Genomic DNA, 5,175 nt, shown 5'->3' with positions numbered 1-5,175 from the left:
AGTTGAAGTGTACCTATGATAAAAATTACAGACCTCTACATGCTTTGTAAGTAGGAAAACCTGCAAAATCGGCAGTGTATCAAATACTTGTTCTCCCCACTGTATATATTAAAGATGGAATATATAATTTAACTCTGACTTGTGTGTGGTTGGCCCTCTCTCTCTCTCTCTCTTTATTGAGTAATACAGGAAATTACCACGACACTTCTCTATGTAATATAAAATCTTTAGGTTAGATTTGTATTTAGCCTTTGAGGTATTTCATTTCTATATATCTATCATTTACTGTTGCTTAGCAACTTATTGTCTTCTCTTCTACTTTACTAGTTCTGCAGTTTTCATCCTCTTGGTCTTCCACTTCAACTTTCCTTCCTGCTGGACTTTTCTGTTCTGTCTTCTGCTTCATTTTAACTGTCGGACAGGTACTGTATGGTCCAAAGCGTACTTTACATTAGCGAGATGCATTTAATATCTTTAAAAAGTACATTCTTGAATGCACCATTAATAGAAACATTAACCTCCAGTTAGCCAATAGATTATTCATAATTTACTCCTGATCATTCACCAAACATTGATGCACTTGTTAGCATCCAGCGTAGTTCCATCCAAGCTTTAGTTCAGATTAAATGCACTACAGCCTCACTATGTCTCCTTCCCCACGGCACGCTATGCGCTCTGTTGCAGGACCTGAAACCCGTGGTTGTCGGCAACAAGCGCAGCCTATGGGCAAACAAAGGGCTCCTCCCCTTCTAAGGTGAGCTAGTAGACCAGACGATGGCCCTGTCCCAAATCAACCCCTAGCCCCAGACACTTATGGAGACCTGAGAGGATTTGATGGGTGTTAACAATGTTGTGATAGCTTCACCTTGCCCTTCACCTTGCCCTTTTATAAGCTAGGTGGAATTTTTCCATAATTATTGCGAACGCCTGTCCAATAATTGTGTGTTGGGTTTAGGGGTAAATTAGAGATTGGACCACAATACTGTAGTAGCTATCTACAGAGTGACAATGATATCGAATGCTTCTTTGGGTGTCCGGTACAATAACAGGATTCTGTGATCCCTCCCCATTTGAAGCAGTCCTCTTTATTGACTGCACCTTTAAATCTCGATGAGCGGATGAGGTAATTGGTATTGAGCATAAGTCAAGTTTTACAGATTATACCACCGGGGACTCAGTCTAGTCGGATCCCAGTTCCCAGAATACCATTTTTCTGTCATACCAAACAATGACCATGGAAGATGTCAAAACAGCAGGCTACTGAGTTATTGTAACTTGCAGAAAATTATTCACCTACGTATTCTCCGTCAAACACCAACACCATGACACAGAATGGGTCAGCTGCACCTCTATAGGAAGAAAACTATCAGAACAGAAACAGGTCTGACTCATGTGATTTGGATTCCCACTATGTCCTATCAAATCAATCACCATATCGCCTTCTCACATGCAGTATATCTGTTTGTGAAGTATGTGYCCATCCTTAGTTTCCATAGTGGCTTTGACTAGAAGAATGGCATTTTGGGAACTGTAGTCTTCTGATGTGGCTTTTCACCATTGATATTTAAATACTTATTTAGAGAAATGCTGTAGATGTTATGTGAAGGGACATATGGATTGCATTGCTCAGCAGTTTGGTGCAAAGGCAAAATACATCTGTGCCAGTCAGGACATACAGTGGGGTCCGAAATTATTGACACCCTTGATAAAGATGAGTAATAACGAGGGAAAAAAATAATAATTCAAATACTGAGCTATATTGTCTGCTCAAAGAATTGGGAATTAATATATTTTTATTCTAATACAATTGCTCAGAGAAAGAGATTTTGTTTAACAAGTAATATAGTTGTTAAGAATATAATATGTTTCTAAACACTTCTACATTAATGTGGATGCTACCATGATTACGGATAATCCTGAATGAATTGTGAATAATGATGAGTGAGAAAGTTAGAGGGTCAAAGTTCTTTTGACCCTCTGTAACTAATAAAAGTGACCCCAAAATGACACAATACATTATTTACACAATTCCTGGAAGCTGAAAATGTCTCAGTTCTTCCATGGCCTGCATACTCCCCAGACATGTCACCCACGGAGCATGTTCGGGATGCTCTGGATTGACGTGTACCACAGCGTGTTCCAGTTCCCGCCAATATCCAGCAACTTGCACAGCCATTGAAGAGGAGTGGGACAACATTCCACAGGCCACAATCAACAACCTGATCAACTCTATGCGAAGGAGATGTGTCTCGCTGCATGAGGCAAATAGTGGTCACACCAGATACTGACTGGTTTTCTGATCCACGCCCCTACCTTTTTTTTAAGGTATCTGTGACCAACAGATGCATATCTGTATTCCCAGTCATGTGAAATCCATAGATTAGGGCCTGATGAATTTATTTAAATCGACTGATTTCCTCATATGAACTGTAAAATGTAAAACTGTAAAACTGTCAAAGAGTAAAATCTTTGAAATTGTTTGCATGTTGCTTTTACATATTTTGTTCAGTTTGTGAATCTGAGCTCCACAAATAAATGTTAATAAGTAATAGGGATTGGCCCCTGGTACGACAGGATACAGCCTGAAATAAGGTCACGCTGGTAAAGGTCACATGGCTTAGTAACAAGACAGGATACAGCCTGAAATACAGTCACGCTGGTAAAGGTCACATGGCTTAGTAACAAGACATGATACAGCCTAAAATACAGTCTCATTTGTTTTCACAGGAGACAGTCGGAGGCAAGAGCAAATCTGTCACAAATGGTAAGCAAGTTCTCTCACCATGGTGTCTGTGTGTGTGTTTTGAAACAGGGCTTTTCCGAACCTGTTGTGTGTGACATCGTCACACATGAAAAGGAGGTGAGACTAAGAAAAGTGTCTCTTCTGAAGGACGGACACACGGACACACGGACACACACACACACACACACACACACACACCACACACCACACACACACAACACACACACACACAACACACACACACACACACACACACACACACACACACACACAACACCTCGAATTGATTTACGGACCCCCTCCCATGGAAACCAGGTGTCCACAACTCCTACAACCATCGTCCTGTTTGTGTTCCGCTGGCCACCGTAAATCAAATCTGCTAGTCATCTTGGGCATGGCTCCTTCAAAGGTCCCTGCCTCGCTGCATCGCTGTTCTATATTTAAAAAGAGGCTGTTCCCCCTGACCTTGTTTCCCTGTAGAAAGAACCTTTCACGCTCCTTAGATGGCTACCGTGTCACTGTCCTGCTTCCCAAATGGCTTCCTGTTCACTGAATACTGCACTACTATAGACCCTGGTCAAAAGTAGTGCGCTACATAGTGTGCCATTTGGGACGCAGACCCATTCCTTCGTAGTTCATCCCATGCCACCAGGAGCCGCAGAATACCGTGCCGAGCATCGGCTTGATGCCACGCATGCCACAGAGCAGCTGCTTGTATTGTCCCATTACTGTTGCATTACACCTGTGTGCTGTGGAGGATTACCAGCCGGTTAAGCAGCAAAGTCACCGGGCTTATACACTCAACGTTAATGTTTTAAAGGCTTGTTCTCTCAGTAGGTCAATGGCTGTTGAGTTGAMACTAGTAACATAGTATTTACTGATGCAGTTGTACTGACACAGAGCAGAAAGACTTGGCACCTACTGTATGGGCATCAAGTTGATATGTTTATTACAGTACGCCTTTCTGCCCAAGTATCTTTCACCCGACAGTGGTACTTTTTCTAGTTCCCCAATACAGTATACACTGTATAATCAGTAGCACCCTCAGRCCAGTCCAAGCCCAACTAGGGATATCCTCTCAGGATGCTACCACTGAATCAGACTTGGGGGAATGGAAAAGCTGTCGCAAGTCCTTTTGAGTGTCACCCTAAATAGCGCCCCCACCCTTGAAACCTTCGCAATTCTTCAGCTGAAATAGCCCCATGGTAATGAATTGAAGGGCAAATGACAATGGCACAGCTATCAATCCCTCTAGTGTCACTGCAGAAACCTCAGAGTATGTGTCAACAGAGGTGTTGTACTGGGTCTGACACACAGCTACACACGCATTCACACACAAAGCAACGCTCACATACACAAACGCACGCTTGTACGTACACACACACACACAATTTGATTAACCGCTCTTACATTAGATAACTCGTTTATCAATCAGTGTCTCTATTAACACCTAATAAAGTTTGATACGCTATGCCATTGTCTGAAGGAGTGGTTAGATTTGATTAACTATGACTCACTTAGTACTAGAATTACCTTACTACTTTATTTTAAAGTGATTTATTTATTTATTTTTAAGAGTTTGGCTGTTCTGGTTGTTTTTCTGTTTTCTTGCAACATTTTGCCACTTTCTGCACAGTTTTTCCATTTTATAAAACTTTTGTGTCTTTTGTCCGCTTTTTGTTGGAGACATTTCTTCAGGACTAAATTATCTTTTCGTTTTTGTCTCTCAGCAGGTGTTGGACATTAACAATACAAAGGAAAAACCCTGAGGAAGAAGCCCCAACTGATGAAATGCAAGACTCTACTATGTGTATTCATAACACAAAATATCTCCATAACAACCACACACAATATATCTCCATAACAACCACACACAAAATATCTCCATAACAACCACACACAAAATATCTCCATTACAACCACACACAAAATATCTCCATAACAACCACACACAAAATATCTCCATAACAACCACACACAAAATATCTCCATAACAACCACACAGGGTTCACGTTAGGTTTTAGGGGGAGGGAGTACAGGTTATTCATTTTGGTTGGTATTAGAGTTGAGATCCTCACGTTTAAATCATTAAMTGATGTCAATGGGAGACATGCGCCATAATTTGAATACCATCTCAAAATACATATTTGTACTGTATTTAAAGCCCTTTATATTATGTGGTATTTCAGATTCTTTATGAAACAGCGTTTGCACAATCCCTTGTACGTCCTAATAGAATCAATGCTGTGAAAATGAAATTTGATCAACCACATTTGTAGGAAATAAATGTATGTTTGTAATTAAATATATTTTAACCCCACCCCTTTGGCTTGACTTAATTTCTTTGATAAAGAAAATCAATTCAAATAATAGATATGAAACCTTCAAAATAATTCAAAAAAGTTTAAATGTTATCCAAAACGTAATGTGTC

General features: G+C 40.5%; 1 long non-coding RNA gene across 2 annotated transcripts; it reads left to right on the top strand.

Annotated features, from left to right (window-relative positions):
• The first annotated feature begins 664 nt into the window (after positions 1 to 664).
• On the top strand, positions 665 to 4,726 carry LOC111961201 (uncharacterized). Of its 2 annotated transcripts, none has more exons than XR_002876977.2 (3): positions 665 to 754; positions 2,728 to 2,764; positions 4,477 to 4,726. It is a non-coding gene; the product is annotated as an uncharacterized lncRNA (long non-coding RNA). The 2 variants fall into 2 exon arrangements; XR_002876976.2 differs by having other exon boundaries at positions 4,474 to 4,726.
• Positions 4,727 to 5,175: the final 449 nt, after the last annotated feature.

This window comes from Salvelinus sp. IW2-2015, linkage group LG4q.1:29 (genome assembly GCF_002910315.2).
Source record: "Salvelinus sp. IW2-2015 linkage group LG4q.1:29, ASM291031v2, whole genome shotgun sequence".
NCBI classification, from domain to species: Eukaryota; Metazoa; Chordata; class Actinopteri; order Salmoniformes; family Salmonidae; genus Salvelinus; species Salvelinus sp. IW2-2015.
Note: the sequence above shows the minus strand (reverse complement) of the source record. Positions and strands in the feature narration are given on the sequence as shown.